This window comes from Crinia signifera, chromosome 3 (assembly GCF_055691185.1).
Source record: "Crinia signifera chromosome 3, ASM5569118v1, whole genome shotgun sequence".
NCBI classification, from domain to species: domain Eukaryota; kingdom Metazoa; phylum Chordata; class Amphibia; order Anura; family Myobatrachidae; genus Crinia; species Crinia signifera.
The window spans coordinates 112113333-112132186 of record NC_139219.1 but is presented as its reverse complement, the minus strand read 5'-3'; positions in this window follow the sequence as shown (position 1 = coordinate 112132186).

The following is an 18854-nucleotide window of genomic DNA, read 5'->3' as shown; positions in this document are numbered from 1 at the left end:
AGGGCTATATTTGCTCTCCATAACTTACTGAGGTCCTTCCTAACCCTAGTTTAATTGAAAACCTACAAAACCCTCCACAGATAGTTGATAACAAGAGCATTCTTGACCAATTGTCTTGCTGGTTGAAGACTAATGCTTGATAGTCCCAGCAAAAGTTGTAAAATAGAGAACTGTTGACTGACAGTACATAAACCAATCAGAATGGCTTATTTTGAATGACAGTTGCATCAACCAATCAGATGGTCTCAATTCTGAACTAATTTGCATAATGGCTTTATTTGCTCTTCATAACTTACTGAGGTCCTTCCTCACCCTAGTCTAATTGAACAACTGCAGAACCAGCCACAGATAGTTGATAACAAGAACATTATTGACCAATTGTCTTGCTGGTTGAAGACTATTGCATGATGGTCCCAGCAAACGTTGTAAAATAGGAAACTGTTGACTGATGGTACATAAACCAATCAGAATGGCTTATTTTGAATGACAGTTGCATCAACCAATCAGATGGTCTCAATTCTGAACTAATTTGCATAATGGCTTTATTTGCTCTTCATAACTTACTGAGGTCCTTCCTCACCCTAGTCTAATTGAACACCTGCAGAACCAGCCACAGATAGTTGATAACAAGAACATTCTTGACCAATTGTCTTGCTGGTTGAAGGCTATTGCGTGATGGTGCCAGCAAAAGTTGTAAAATAGAAAACTGTTGACTACATTCTTGACCAATTGTCTTGCTGGTAGAAGACTAATGCATGATAGTCCCAGCAAAAGTTGTAAAATAGAGAACTGTTGACTGACAGTACATAAACCAATCAGAATGGTGTATTTTGAATGACAATTGCATCAACCAATCAGATGGTCTCAATTCTAAACTAATTTGCATAGGGGCTTTATTTGCTCTCCATAACTTACTGAGGTCCTTCCTAACCCTAGTTTAATTGAAAACATATAAAACCAGCCACAGATAGTTGATAACAAGAGCATTCTTGACCAATTGTCTTGCTGGTTGAAGGCTATTGCGTGATGGTGCCAGCAAAAGTTGTAAAATAGAAAACTGTTGACTACATTCTTGACCAATTGTCTTGCTGGTTGAAGACTATTGCATGATGATCCCAGCAAAAGTTATAAAATAGAAAACTGTTGACTGACAGCACATAAACCAATCAGAATGGCTTATTTTGAATGACAATTGCATCAACCAATCAGATGGTCTCAATTCTAAACTAATTTGCATAAGGGCTTTATTTGCTCTCCATAACTTACTGAGGTCTTTCCTAACCGTAGTTTAATTGAAAACCTACAAAACCAGCCACAGATAGTTGATAACAAGAGCATTCTTGACCAATTGTCTTGCTGGTTGAAGACTAATGCATGATAGTCCCAGCAAAAGTTGTAAAATAGAGAACGGTTGACTGACAGTATATAAACCAATCAGAATGGCTTATTTTGAATGACAGTTGCATCAACCAATCATATGATCTCAATTCTGAACTAATTTGCATAAGGGCTTTATTTGCTCTCCATAACTTACTTAGGTCCTTCCTAACCCTAGTTTAATTGAAAACCTACAAAACCAGCCACAGATAGTTGATAACAAGAGCATTCTTGACCAATTGTCTTGCTGGTTGAAGACTAATGCTTGATAGTCCCAGCAAAAGTTGTAATATAGAGAACTGTTGACTGACAGTACATAAACCAATCAGAATGGCTTATTTTGAATGACAGTTGCATCAACCAATCAGATGGTCTCAATTCTGAACTAATTTGCATAAGGGCTTTATTTGCTCTTTATAACTTACTGAGGTCCTTCCTCACCCTATTCTAATTGAACACCTGCAGAACCAGCCACAGATAGTTGATAACAAGAACATTATTGACCAATTGTCTTGCTGGTTGAAGACTATTGCATGATGGTCCCAGCAAACGTCGTAAAATAGAAAACTGTTGACTGACAGTATATAAACCAATCAGAATGGCTTATTTTGAATGACAGTTGCATCAACCAATCATATGATCTCAATTCTGAACCAATTTGCATAAGGGCTTTATTTGCTCTTCATAACTTACTGAGGTCCTTCCTCACCCTAGTCTAATTGAACACCTGCAGAACCAGCCACAGATAGTTGATAACAAGAGCATTCTTGACCAATTGTCTTGCTGGTTGAAGACTAATGCATGATAGTCCCAGCAAAAGTTGTAAAATAGAAAACTGTTGACTGACAGTATATAAACCAATCAGAATGGCTTATTTTGAATGACAGTTGCATCAAAAAATCAGATGATCTCAATTCTGAACTAATTTGCATAAGGGCTTTGTTTGCTCTCCATAACTTACTGAGGTCCTTCCTAACCCTAGTTTAATTGAAAACCTACAAAACCAGCCACAGATAGTTGATAACAAGAGCATTCTTGACCAATTGTCTTGCTGGTTGAAGACTAATGCATGATAGTCCCAGCAAAAGTTGTAAAATAGAGAACTGTTGACTGACAGTACATAAACCAATCAGAATGGTGTATTTTGAATGACAATTGCATCAACCAATCAGATGGTCTCAATTCTAAACTAATTTGCATAAGGGCTTTATTTGCTCTCCATAACTTACTGAGGTCCTTCCTAACCCTAGTTTAATTGAAAACCTATAAAACCAGCCACAGATAGTTCATAACAAGAGCATTCTTGACCAATTGTCTTGCTGGTTGAAGACTAATGAATGATAGTCCCAGCAAAAGTTGTAAAATAGAGAACTGTTGACTGACAGTACATAAACCAATCAGAATGGCTTATTTTGAATGACAATTGCATCAACCAATCAGATGGTCTCAATTCTGAACTAATTTGCATAAGGGCTTTATTTGCTCTCCATAACTTACTGAGGTCCTTCCTAACCCTAGTTTAATTGAAAACCTACAAAACCAGCCACAGATAGTTGATAACAAGAGCATTCTTGACCAATTGTCTTGCTGGTTGAAGACTAATGCATGATAGTCCCAGCATAAGTTGTAAAATAGAGAACTGTTGACTGACAGTACATAAACAAATCAGAATGGTGTATTTTGAATGACAATTGCATCAACCAATCAGATGGTCTCAATTCTAAACTAATTTGCATAGGGGCTTTATTTGCTCTCCATAACTTACTGAGGTCCTTCCTAACCCTAGTTTAATTGAAAACCTATAAAACAACCACAGATAGTTGATAACAAGAGCATTCTTGACCAATTGTCTTGCTGGTTGAAGGCTATTGCGTGATGGTGCCAGCAAAAGTTGTAAAATAGAAAACTGTTGACTACATTCTTGACCAATTGTCTTGCTGGTTAAAGACTATTGCATGATGGTTCCAGCAAAAGTTATAAAATAGAAAACTGTTGACTGACAGCACATAAACCAATCAGAATGGCTTATTTTGAATGACAATTGCATCAACCAATCAGATGGTCTCAATTCTAAACTAATTTGCATAAGGGCTTTATTTGCTCTCCATAACTTACTGAGGTCTTTCCTAACCCTAGTTTAATTGAACACCTGCAGAACCAGCCACAGATAGTTGATAACAAGAGCATTCTTGACCAATTGTCTTGCTGGTTGAAGACTATTGCATGATGGTCCCAGCAAACGTTGTAAAATAGAAAACTGATGACTGACAGTATATAAACCAATCAGAATGGCTTATTTTGAATGACAGTTGCTTCAACCAATCATATGATCTCACTTCTGAACCAATTTGCATAAGGGCTTTATTTGCTCTTCATAACTTACTGAGGTCCTTCCTCACCCTAGTCTAATTGAACACCTGCAGAACCAGCCACAGATAGTTGATAACAAGAGCATTCTTGACCAATTGTCTTGCTGGTTGAAGACTAATGCATGATAGTCCCAGCAAAAGTTGTAAAATAGAAAACTGTTGACTGACAGTACATAAACCAATCAGAATGGCTTATTTTGAATGACAGTTGCATCAACCAATCATATGATCTCAATTCTGAACCAATTTGCATAAGGGCTTTATTTGCTCTTCATAACTTACTGAGGTCCTTCCTCACCCTAGTCTAATTGAACACCTGCAGAACCAGCCACAGATAGTTGATAACAAGAGCATTCTTGACCAATTGTCTTGCTGGTTGAAGACTAATGCATGATAGTCCCAGCAAAAGTTGTAAAATAGAAAACTGTTGACTACATTCTTGACCAATTGTCTTGCTGGTTGAAGACTATTGCATGATAGTCCCAGCAAAAGTTATAAAATAGAAAACTGTTGACTGACAGCACATAACCCAATCAGAATGGCTTATTTTGATTGACAATTGCTTCAACCAATCATATGATCTCACTTCTGAACCAATTTGCATAAGGGCTTTATTTGCTCTTCATAACTTACTGAGGTCCTTCCTCACCCTAGTCTAATTGAACACCTGCAGAACCAGCCACAGATAGTTGATAACAAGAGCATTCTTGACCAATTGTCTTGCTGGTTGAAGACTAATGCATGATAGTCCCAGCAAAAGTTGTAAAATAGAAAACTGTTGACTGACAGTACATAAACCAATCAGAATGGCTTATTTTGAATGACAGTTGCATCAACCAATCATATGATCTCAATTCTGAACCAATTTGCATAAGGGCTTTATTTGCTCTTCATAACTTACTGAGGTCCTTCCTCACCCTAGTCTAATTGAACACCTGCAGAACCAGCCACAGATAGTTGATAACAAGAGCATTCTTGACCAATTGTCTTGCTGGTTGAAGACTAATGCATGATAGTCCCAGCAAAAGTTGTAAAATAGAAAACTGTTGACTACATTCTTGACCAATTGTCTTGCTGGTTGAAGACTATTGCATGATAGTCCCAGCAAAAGTTATAAAATAGAAAACTGTTGACTGACAGCACATAACCCAATCAGAATGGCTTATTTTGATTGACAATTGCATCAACCAATCAGATGGTCTCAATTCTAAACTAATTTGCATAAGGGCTTTATTTGCTCTCCATAACTTACTGAGGTCTTTCCTAACCCTAGTTTAATTGAAAACCTACAAAACCAGCCACAGATAGTTGATAACAAGAGCATTCTTGACCAAATGTCTTGCTGGTTGAAGACTAATGCATGATAGTCCCAGCAAAAGTTGTAAAATAGAGAACTGTTGACTGACAGTACATAAACCAATCAGAATGGCTTATTTTGAATGACAATTGCATCAACCAATCAGATGGTCTTAATTCTAAACTAATTTGCATAAGGGCTTTATTTGCTCTCCATAATTAACTGAGGTCCTTCCTAACCCTAGTTTAATTGAAAACCTACAAAACCAGCCACAGATAGTTGATAACAAGAGCATTCTTGACCAATTGTCTTGCTGGTTGAAGACTAATGCATGATACTCCCAGCAAAAGTTGTAAAATAGAGAACTGTTGACTGACAGTACATAAACCAATCAGAATGGTGTATTTTGAATGACAATTGCATCAACCAATCAGATGGTCTCAATTCTAAACTAATTTGCATAAGGGCTTTATTTGCTCTCCATAACTTACTGAGGTCCTTCCTAACCCTAGTTTAATTGAAAACTTATAAAACCAGCCACAGATAGTTCATAACAAGAGCATTCTTGACCAATTGTCTTGCTGGTTGAAGACTAATAAATGATAGTCCCAGCAAAAGTTGTAAAATAGAGAACTGTTGACTGACAGTACATAAACCAATCAGAATGGCTTATTTTGAATGACAATTGCATCAACCAATCAGATGGTCTCAATTCTAAACTAATTTGCATAAGGGCTTTATTTGCTCTCCATAACTTACTGAGGTCTTTCCTAACCCTAGTTTAATTGAAAACCTACAAAACCAGCCACAGATAGTTGATAACAAGAGCATTCTTGACCAAATGTCTTGCTGGTTGAAGACTAATGCATGATAGTCCCAGCAAAAGTTGTAAAATAGAGAACTGTTGACTGACAGTACATAAACCAATCAGAATGGCTTATTTTGAATGACAATTGCATCAACCAATCAGATGGTCTTAATTCTAAACTAATTTGCATAAGGGCTTTATTTGCTCTCCATAACTTACTGAGATCCTTCCTAACCCTAGTTTAATTGAAAACCTACAAAACCAGCCACAGATAGTTGATAACAAGAGCATTCTTGACCAATTGTCTTGCTGGTTGAAGACTAATGCATGATAGTCCAAGCAAAAGTTGTAAAATAGAAAACTGTTGACTGACAGTACATAAACCAATCAGAATGGTGTATTTTGAATGACAGTTGCATCAACCAATCAGATGATCTCAATTCTGAACTAATTTGCATAAGGGCTATATTTGCTCTCCATAACTTACTGAGGTCCTTCCTAACCCTAGTTTAATTGAAAACCTACAAAACCGGCCACAGATAGTTGATAACAAGAGCATTCTTGACCAATTGTCTTGCTGGTTGAAGATTAATGCTTGATAGTCCCAGCAAAAGTTGTAAAATAGAGAACTGTTGACTGACAGTACATAAACCAATCAGAATGGCTTATTTTGAATGACAGTTGCATCAACCAATCAGATGGTCTCAATTCTGAACTAATTTGCATAAGGGCTTTATTTGCTCTTTATAACTTACTGAGGTCCTTCCTCACCCTATTCTAATTGAACAACTGCAGAACCAGCCACAGATAGTTGATAACAAGAACATTATTGACCAATTGTCTTGCTGGTTGAAGACTATTGCATGATGGTCCCAGCAAACGTTGTAAAATAGGAAACTGTTGACTGATGATTCATAAACCAATCAGAATGGCTTATTTTGAATGACAGTTGCATCAACCAATCAGATGGTCTCAATTCTGAACTAATTTGCATAATGGCTTTATTTGCTCTTCATAACTTACTGAGGTCCTTCCTCACCCTAGTCTAATTGAACACCTGCAGAACCAGCCACAGATAGTTGATAACAAGAACATTCTTGACCAATTGTCTTGCTGGTGTAAGGCTATTGCGTGATGGTGCCAGCAAAAGTTGTAAAATAGAAAACTGTTGACTACATTCTTGACCAATTTTTTGCTGGTAGAAGACTATTGCATGATGGTCCCAGCAAAAGTTATAAAATAGAAAACTGTTGACTGACAGCACATAAACCAATCAGAATGGCTTATTTTGAATGACAGTTGCATCAACCAATCATATGATCTCAATTCTGAACTAATTTGCATAAGGGCTTTATTTGCTCTCCATAACTTACTGAGGTCCTTCCTAACCCTAGTTTAATTGAAAACTTATAAAACCAGCCACAGATAGTTCATAACAAGAGCATTCTTGACCAATTGTCTTGCTGGTTGAAGACTAATAAATGATAGTCCCAGCAAAAGTTGTAAAATAGAGAACTGTTGACTGACAGTACATAAACCAATCAGAATGGCTTATTTTGAATGACAATTGCATCAACCAATCAGATGGTCTCAATTCTAAACTAATTTGCATAAGGGCTTTATTTGCTCTCCATAACTTACTGAGGTCTTTCCTAACCCTAGTTTAATTGAAAACCTACAAAACCAGCCACAGATAGTTGATAACAAGAGCATTCTTGACCAAATGTCTTGCTGGTTGAAGACTAATGCATGATAGTCCCAGCAAAAGTTGTAAAATAGAGAACTGTTGACTGACAGTACATAAACCAATCAGAATGGCTTATTTTGAATGACAATTGCATCAACCAATCAGATGGTCTTAATTCTAAACTAATTTGCATAAGGGCTTTATTTGCTCTCCATAACTTACTGAGATCCTTCCTAACCCTAGTTTAATTGAAAACCTACAAAACCAGCCACAGATAGTTGATAACAAGAGCATTCTTGACCAATTGTCTTGCTGGTTGAAGACTAATGCATGATAGTCCAAGCAAAAGTTGTAAAATAGAAAACTGTTGACTGACAGTACATAAACCAATCAGAATGGTGTATTTTGAATGACAGTTGCATCAACCAATCAGATGATCTCAATTCTGAACTAATTTGCATAAGGGCTATATTTGCTCTCCATAACTTACTGAGGTCCTTCCTAACCCTAGTTTAATTGAAAACCTACAAAACCGGCCACAGATAGTTGATAACAAGAGCATTCTTGACCAATTGTCTTGCTGGTTGAAGATTAATGCTTGATAGTCCCAGCAAAAGTTGTAAAATAGAGAACTGTTGACTGACAGTACATAAACCAATCAGAATGGCTTATTTTGAATGACAGTTGCATCAACCAATCAGATGGTCTCAATTCTGAACTAATTTGCATAAGGGCTTTATTTGCTCTTTATAACTTACTGAGGTCCTTCCTCACCCTATTCTAATTGAACAACTGCAGAACCAGCCACAGATAGTTGATAACAAGAACATTATTGACCAATTGTCTTGCTGGTTGAAGACTATTGCATGATGGTCCCAGCAAACGTTGTAAAATAGGAAACTGTTGACTGATGATTCATAAACCAATCAGAATGGCTTATTTTGAATGACAGTTGCATCAACCAATCAGATGGTCTCAATTCTGAACTAATTTGCATAATGGCTTTATTTGCTCTTCATAACTTACTGAGGTCCTTCCTCACCCTAGTCTAATTGAACACCTGCAGAACCAGCCACAGATAGTTGATAACAAGAACATTCTTGACCAATTGTCTTGCTGGTTGAAGGCTATTGCGTGATGGTGCCAGCAAAAGTTGTAAAATAGAAAACTGTTGACTACATTCTTGACCAATTTTTTGCTGGTAGAAGACTATTGCATGATGGTCCCAGCAAAAGTTATAAAATAGAAAACTGTTGACTGACAGCACATAAACCAATCAGAATGGCTTATTTTGAATGACAGTTGCATCAACCAATCATATGATCTCAATTCTGAACTAATTTGCATAAGGGCTATATTTGCTCTCCATAACTTACTGAGGTCCTTCCTAACCCTAGTTTAATTGAAAACCTATAAAACCAGCCACAGATAGTTCATAACAAGAGCATTCTTGACCAATTGTCTTGCTGGTTGATGACTAATGAATGATAGTCCCAGCAAAAGTTGTAAAATAGAGAACTGTTGACTGACAGTACATAAACCAATCAGAATGGCTTATTTTGAATGACAATTGCATCAACCAATCAGATGGTCTCAATTCTAAACTAATTTGCATAAGGGCTTTATTTGCTCTCCATAACTTACTGAGGTCTTTCCTAACCCTAGTTTAATTGAACACCTGCAGAACCAGCCACAGATAGTTGATAACAAGAGCATTCTTGACCAATTGTCTTGCTGGTTGAAGACTAATGCATGATAGTCCCAGCAAAAGTTGTAAAATAGAAAACTGTTGACTGACAGTATATAAACCAATCAGAATGGCTTATTTTGAATGACAGTTGCATCAACCAATCAGATGATCTCAATGCTGAACTAATTTGCATAAGGGCTTTATTTGCTCTCCATAACTTACTGAGGTCCTTCCTAACCCTAGTTTAATTGAAAACCTACAAAACCAGCTACAGATAGTTGATAACAAGAGTATTCTTGACCAATTGTCTTGCTGGTTGAAGACTAATGCATGATAGTCCCAGCAAAAGTTGTAAAATAGAGAAATGTTGACTGACAGTACATAAACCAATCAGAATGGTGTATTTTGAATGACAATTGCATCAACCAATCAGATGGTCTCAATTCTAAACTAATTTGCATAGGGGCTTTATTTGCTCTCCATAACTTACTGAGGTCCTTCCTAACCCTAGTTTAATTGAAAACCTATAAAACCAGCCACAGATAGTTGATAACAAGAGCATTCTTGACCAATTGTCTTGCTGGTTGAAGGCTATTGCGTGATGGTGCCAGCAAAAGTTGTAAAATAGATAACTGTTGACTACATTCTTGACCAATTGTCTTGCTGGTTTAAGACTATTGCATGATGGTCCCAGCAAAAGTTATAAAATAGAAAACTGTTGACTGACAGCACATAAACCAATCAGAATGGCTTATTTTGAATGACAATTGCATCAACCAATCAGATGGTCTCAATTCTAAACTAATTTGCATAAGGGCTTTATTTGCTCTCCATAACTTACTGAGGTCTTTCCTAACCCTAGTTTAATTGAAAACCTACAAAACCAGCCACAGATAGTTGATAACAAGAGCATTCTTGACCAAATGTCTTGCTGGTTGAAGACTAATGCATGATAGTCCCAGCAAAAGTTGTAAAATAGAGAACTGTTGACTGACAGTACATAAACCAATCAGAATGGTGTATTTTGAATGACAATTGCATCAAAAAATCAGATGGTCTCAATTCTAAACTAATTTGCATAAGGGCTTTATTTGCTCTCCATAACTTACTGAGGTCCTTCCTAACCCTAGTTTAATTGAAAACCTATAAAACCAGCCACAGATAGTTCATAACAAGAGCATTCTTGACCAATTGTCTTGCTGGTTGAAGACTATTGCATGATGGTCCCAGCAAAAGTTATAAAATAGAAAACTGTTGACTGACAGCACATAAACCAATCAGAATGGATTATTTTGAATGACAATTGCATCAACCAATCAGATGGTCTTAATTCTAAACTAATTCGCATAAGGGCTTTATTTGCTCTCCATAACTTACTGAGGTCTTTCCTAACCCTAGTTTAATTGAAAACCTACAAAACCAGCCACAGATAGTTGATAACAAGAGCATTCTTGACCAAATGTCTTGCTGGTTGAACACTAATGCATGATAGTCCCAGCAAAAGTTGTAAAATAGAAAACTGTTGACTGACAGTATATAAACCAATCAGAATGGCTTATTTTGAATGACAGTTGCATCAACCAATCAGATGGTCTCAATTCTGAACTAATTTGCATAAGGGCTTTATTTGCTCTCCATAACTTACTGAGGTCCTTCCTAACCCTAGTTTAATTGAAAACCTACAAAACCATCCACAGATAGTTGATAACAAGAGCATTCTTGACCAATTGTCTTGCTGGTTGAAGACTAATGCATGATAGTCCCAGCAAAAGTTGTAAAATAGAGAACTGTTGACTGACAGTACATAAACCAATCAGAATGGTGTATTTTGAATGACAATTGCATCAAAAAATCAGATTTTCTTAATTCTAAACTAATCTGCATAAGGGCTTTATTTGCTCTCCATAACTTACTGAGGTCCTTCCTAACCCTAGTTTAATTGAAAACCTACAAAACCAGCCACAGATAGTTGATAACAAGAGCATTCTTGACCAATTGTCTTGCTGGTTGAAGACTAATGCATGATAGTCCCAGCAAAAGTTGTAAAATAGAGAACTGTTGACTGACAGTACATAAAACAATCAGAATGGCTTATTTTGAATGACAATTGCATCAACCAATCAGATGGTCTCAATTCTAAACCAATTTGCATAAGGGCTTTATTTGCTCTCCATAACTTACTGAGGTCTTTCCTAACCCTAGTTTATTTGAACACCTGCAGAACCAGCCACAGATAGTTGATAACAAGAGCATTCTTGACCAATTGTCTTGCTGGTTGAAGACTAATGCATGATAGTCCCAGCAAAAGTTGTAAAATAGAAAACTGTTGACTGACAGTATATAAACCAATCAGAATTCCTTATTTTGAATGACAGTTGCATCAACCAATCAGATGATCTCAATTCTGAACTAATTTGCATAAGGGCTTTATTTGCTCTCCATAACTTACTGAGGTCCTTCCTAACCCTAGTTTAATTGAAAACCTACAAAACCATCCACAGATAGTTGATTACAAGAGCATTCTTGACCAATTGTCTTGCTGGTTGAAGACTAATGCATGATAGTCCCAGCAAAAGTTGTAAAATAGAGAACAGTTGACTGACAGTACATAAACCAATCAGAATGGTGTATTTTGAATGACAATTGCATCAACCAATCAGATGGTCTTAATTCTAAACTAATTTGCATAAGGGCTTTATTTGCTCTCCATAACTTACTGAGGTCCTTCCTAACCCTAGTTTAATTGAAAACCTACAAAACCAGCCACAGATAGTTGATAACAAGAGCATTCTTGACCAATTGTCTTGCTGGTTGAAGACTAATGCATGATAGTCCAAGCAAAAGTTGTAAAATAGAAAACTGTTGACTGACAGTACATAAACCAATCAGAATGGTGTATTTTGAATGACAGTTGCATCAACCAAACAGATGGTCTCAATTCTAAACTAATTTGCATAAGGGCTTTATTTGCTCTCCATAACTTACTGAGGTCCTTCCTAACCCTAGTTTAATTGAAAACCTACAAAACCGGCCACAGATAGTTGATAACAAGAGCATTCTTGACCAATTGTCTTGCTGGTTGAAGATTAATGCTTGATAGTCCCAGCAAAAGTTGTAAAATAGAGAACTGTTGACTGACAGTACATAAACCAATCAGAATGGCTTATTTTGAATGACAGTTGCATCAACCAATCAGATGGTCTCAATTCTGAACTAATTTGCATAAGGGCTTTATTTGCTCTTTATAACTTACTGAGGTCCTTCCTCACCCTATTCTAATTGAACAACTGCAGAACCAGCCACAGATAGTTGATAACAAGAACATTATTGACCAATTGTCTTGCTGGTTGAAGACTATTGCATGATGGTCCCAGCAAACGTTGTAAAATAGGAAACTGTTGACTGATGATTCATAAACCAATCAGAATGGCTTATTTTGAATGACAGTTGCATCAACCAATCAGATGGTCTCAATTCTGAACTAATTTGCATAATGGCTTTATTTGCTCTTCATAACTTACTGAGGTCCTTCCTCACCCTAGTCTAATTGAACACCTGCAGAACCAGCCACAGATAGTTGATAACAAGAACATTCTTGACCAATTGTCTTGCTGGTTGAAGGCTATTGCGTGATGGTGCCAGCAAAAGTTGTAAAATAGAAAACTGTTGACTACATTCTTGACCAATTTTTTGCTGGTAGAAGACTATTGCATGATGGTCCCAGCAAAAGTTATAAAATAGAAAACTGTTGACTGACAGCACATAAACCAATCAGAATGGCTTATTTTGAATGACAGTTGCATCAACCAATCATATGATCTCAATTCTGAACTAATTTGCATAAGGGCTATATTTGCTCTCCATAACTTACTGAGGTCCTTCCTAACCCTAGTTTAATTGAAAACCTATAAAACCAGCCACAGATAGTTCATAACAAGAGCATTCTTGACCAATTGTCTTGCTGGTTGATGACTAATGAATGATAGTCCCAGCAAAAGTTGTAAAATAGAGAACTGTTGACTGACAGTACATAAACCAATCAGAATGGCTTATTTTGAATGACAATTGCATCAACCAATCAGATGGTCTCAATTCTAAACTAATTTGCATAAGGGCTTTATTTGCTCTCCATAACTTACTGAGGTCTTTCCTAACCCTAGTTTAATTGAACACCTGCAGAACCAGCCACAGATAGTTGATAACAAGAGCATTCTTGACCAATTGTCTTGCTGGTTGAAGACTAATGCATGATAGTCCCAGCAAAAGTTGTAAAATAGAAAACTGTTGACTGACAGTATATAAACCAATCAGAATGGCTTATTTTGAATGACAGTTGCATCAACCAATCAGATGATCTCAATGCTGAACTAATTTGCATAAGGGCTTTATTTGCTCTCCATAACTTACTGAGGTCCTTCCTAACCCTAGTTTAATTGAAAACCTACAAAACCAGCTACAGATAGTTGATAACAAGAGTATTCTTGACCAATTGTCTTGCTGGTTGAAGACTAATGCATGATAGTCCCAGCAAAAGTTGTAAAATAGAGAAATGTTGACTGACAGTACATAAACCAATCAGAATGGTGTATTTTGAATGACAATTGCATCAACCAATCAGATGGTCTCAATTCTAAACTAATTTGCATAGGGGCTTTATTTGCTCTCCATAACTTACTGAGGTCCTTCCTAACCCTAGTTTAATTGAAAACCTATAAAACCAGCCACAGATAGTTGATAACAAGAGCATTCTTGACCAATTGTCTTGCTGGTTGAAGGCTATTGCGTGATGGTGCCAGCAAAAGTTGTAAAATAGATAACTGTTGACTACATTCTTGACCAATTGTCTTGCTGGTTTAAGACTATTGCATGATGGTCCCAGCAAAAGTTATAAAATAGAAAACTGTTGACTGACAGCACATAAACCAATCAGAATGGCTTATTTTGAATGACAATTGCATCAACCAATCAGATGGTCTCAATTCTAAACTAATTTGCATAAGGGCTTTATTTGCTCTCCATAACTTACTGAGGTCTTTCCTAACCCTAGTTTAATTGAAAACCTACAAAACCAGCCACAGATAGTTGATAACAAGAGCATTCTTGACCAAATGTCTTGCTGGTTGAAGACTAATGCATGATAGTCCCAGCAAAAGTTGTAAAATAGAGAACTGTTGACTGACAGTACATAAACCAATCAGAATGGTGTATTTTGAATGACAATTGCATCAAAAAATCAGATGGTCTCAATTCTAAACTAATTTGCATAAGGGCTTTATTTGCTCTCCATAACTTACTGAGGTCCTTCCTAACCCTAGTTTAATTGAAAACCTATAAAACCAGCCACAGATAGTTCATAACAAGAGCATTCTTGACCAATTGTCTTGCTGGTTGAAGACTATTGCATGATGGTCCCAGCAAAAGTTATAAAATAGAAAACTGTTGACTGACAGCACATAAACCAATCAGAATGGATTATTTTGAATGACAATTGCATCAACCAATCAGATGGTCTTAATTCTAAACTAATTCGCATAAGGGCTTTATTTGCTCTCCATAACTTACTGAGGTCTTTCCTAACCCTAGTTTAATTGAAAACCTACAAAACCAGCCACAGATAGTTGATAACAAGAGCATTCTTGACCAAATGTCTTGCTGGTTGAACACTAATGCATGATAGTCCCAGCAAAAGTTGTAAAATAGAAAACTGTTGACTGACAGTATATAAACCAATCAGAATGGCTTATTTTGAATGACAGTTGCATCAACCAATCAGATGGTCTCAATTCTGAACTAATTTGCATAAGGGCTTTATTTGCTCTCCATAACTTACTGAGGTCCTTCCTAACCCTAGTTTAATTGAAAACCTACAAAACCATCCACAGATAGTTGATAACAAGAGCATTCTTGACCAATTGTCTTGCTGGTTGAAGACTAATGCATGATAGTCCCAGCAAAAGTTGTAAAATAGAGAACTGTTGACTGACAGTACATAAACCAATCAGAATGGTGTATTTTGAATGACAATTGCATCAAAAAATCAGATTTTCTTAATTCTAAACTAATCTGCATAAGGGCTTTATTTGCTCTCCATAACTTACTGAGGTCCTTCCTAACCCTAGTTTAATTGAAAACCTACAAAACCAGCCACAGATAGTTGATAACAAGAGCATTCTTGACCAATTGTCTTGCTGGTTGAAGACTAATGCATGATAGTCCCAGCAAAAGTTGTAAAATAGAGAACTGTTGACTGACAGTACATAAAACAATCAGAATGGCTTATTTTGAATGACAATTGCATCAACCAATCAGATGGTCTCAATTCTAAACCAATTTGCATAAGGGCTTTATTTGCTCTCCATAACTTACTGAGGTCTTTCCTAACCCTAGTTTATTTGAACACCTGCAGAACCAGCCACAGATAGTTGATAACAAGAGCATTCTTGACCAATTGTCTTGCTGGTTGAAGACTAATGCATGATAGTCCCAGCAAAAGTTGTAAAATAGAAAACTGTTGACTGACAGTATATAAACCAATCAGAATTCCTTATTTTGAATGACAGTTGCATCAACCAATCAGATGATCTCAATTCTGAACTAATTTGCATAAGGGCTTTATTTGCTCTCCATAACTTACTGAGGTCCTTCCTAACCCTAGTTTAATTGAAAACCTACAAAACCATCCACAGATAGTTGATTACAAGAGCATTCTTGACCAATTGTCTTGCTGGTTGAAGACTAATGCATGATAGTCCCAGCAAAAGTTGTAAAATAGAGAACAGTTGACTGACAGTACATAAACCAATCAGAATGGTGTATTTTGAATGACAATTGCATCAACCAATCAGATGGTCTTAATTCTAAACTAATTTGCATAAGGGCTTTATTTGCTCTCCATAACTTACTGAGGTCCTTCCTAACCCTAGTTTAATTGAAAACCTACAAAACCAGCCACAGATAGTTGATAACAAGAGCATTCTTGACCAATTGTCTTGCTGGTTGAAGACTAATGCATGATAGTCCCAGCAAAAGTTGTAAAATAGAGAACTGTTGACTGACAGTACATAAACCAATCAGAATGGCTTATTTTGAATGACAATTGCATCAACCAAACAGATGGTCTCAATTCTAAACTAATTTGCATAAGGGCTTTATTTGCTCTCCATAACTTACTGAGGTCTTTCCTAACCCTAGTTTAATTGAACACCTGCAGAACCAGCCACAGATAGTTGATAACAAGAGCATTCTTGACCAATTGTCTTGCTGGTTGAAGACTAATGCATGATAGTCCCAGCAAAAGTTGTAAAATAGAAAACTGTTGACTGACAGTATATAAACCAATCAGAATTCCTTATTTTGAATGACAGTTGCATCAACCAATCAGATGATCTCAATTCTGAACTAATTTGCATAAGGGCTTTATTTGCTCTCCATAACTTACTGAGGTCCTTCCTAACCCTAGTTTAATTGAAAACCTATAAAACCAGCCACATATAGTTGATAACAAGAGCATTCTTGACCAATTGTCTTGCTGGTTGAAGGCTATTGCGTGATGGTGCCAGCAAAAGTTGTAAAATAGAAAACTGTTGACTACATTCTTGACCAATTGTCTTGCTGGTTGAAGACTATTGCATGATGGTCCCAGCAAAAGTTATAAAATAGAAAACTGTTGACTGGCAGCACATAAACAAATCAGAATGGCTTATTTTGAATGACAATTGCATCAACCAATCAGATGGTCTCAATTCTAAACTAATTTGCATAAGGGCTTTATTTGCTCTCCATAACTTACTGAGGTCTTTCCTAACCCTAGTTTAATTGAAAACCTACAAAACCAGCCACAGATAGTTGATAACAAGAGCATTCTTGACCAATTGTCTTGCTGGTTGAAGACTAATGCTTGATAGTTCCAGCAAAAGTTGTAAAATAGAGAACTGTTGACTGACAGTATATAAACCAATCAGAATGGCTTATTTTGAATGACAGTTGCATCAACCATTAAGATGGTCTCAATTCTGAACTAATTTGCATAAGGGCTTTATTTGCTCTTTATAACTTACTGAGGTCCTTCCTCACCCTATTCTAATTGAACAACTGCAGAACCAGCCACAGATAGTTGATAACAAGAACATTATTGACCAATTATCTTGCTGGTTGAAGACTATTGCATGATGGTCCCAGCAAACGTTGTAAAATAGGAAACTGTTGACTGATGGTACATAAACCAATCAGAATGGCTTATTTTAAATGACAGTTGCATCAACCAATCAGATGGTCTCAATTCTGAACTAATTTGCATAATGGCTTTATTTGCTCTTCATAACTTACTGAGGTCCTTCCTCACCCTAGTCTTATTGAACACCTGCAGAACCAGCCACAGATAGTTGATAACAAGAACATTCTTGACCAATTGTCTTGCTGGTTGAAGGCTATTGCGTGATGGTGCCAGCAAAAGTTGTAAAATAGAAAACTGTTGACTACATTCTTGAACAATTGTCTTGCTGGTAGAAGACTATTGCATGATGGTCCCAGCAAAAGTTATAAAATAGAAAACTGTTGACTGACAGCACATAAACCAATCAGAATGGCTTATTTTGAATGACAATTGCATCAACCAATCAGATGGTCTCAATTCTAAACTAATTTGCATAAGGGCTTTATTTGCTCTCCATAACTTACTGAGGTCCTTCCTAACCCTAGTTTAATTGAAAACCTACCAAACCAGCCACAGATAGTTGATAACAAGAGCATTTTTGACCAATTGTCTTGCTGGTTGAAGACTAATGCATGATAGTCCCAGCAAAAGTTGTAAAATAGAAAACTGTTGACTGACAGTATATAAACCAATCAGAATGGCTTATTTTGAATGACAGTTGCATCAACCAATCAGATGATCTCAATTCTGAACTAATTTGCATAAGGGCTTTATTTGCTCTCCATAACTTACTGAGGTCCTTCCTAACCCTAGTTTAATTGAAAACCTACAAAACCAGCCACAGATAGTTGATAACAAGAGCATTCTTGACCAATTGTCTTGCTGGTTGAAGGCTAATGCGTGATGGTCCCAGCAAAAGTTGTAAAATAGAGAACTGTTGACTGACAGTACATAAACCAATCAGAATGGCTTATTTTGAATGACAATTGCATCAACCAATCAGATGGTCTTAATTCTAAACTAATTTGCATAAGGGCTTTATTTGCTCTCCATAACTTACTGAGGTCCTTCCTAACCCTAGTTTAATTGAAAACCTACAAAACCAGCCACAGATAGTTGATAACAAGAGCATTCTTGACCAATTGTCTTGCTGGTTGAAGACTAATGCATGATAGTCCCAGCAAAAGTTGTAAAATAGAGAACTGTTGACTGACAGTACATAAACCAATCAGAATGGTGTATTTTGAATGACAATTGCATCAACCAATCAGATGGTCTTAATTCTAAACTAATCTGCATAAGGGCTTTATTTGCTCTCCATAACTTACTGAGGTCCTTCCTAACCCTAGTTTAATTGAAAACCTACAAAACCAGCCACAGATAGTTGATAACAAGAGCATTCTTGACCAATTGTCTTGCTGGTTGAAGACTAATGCATGATAGTCCCAGCAAAAGTTGTAAAATAGAGAACTGT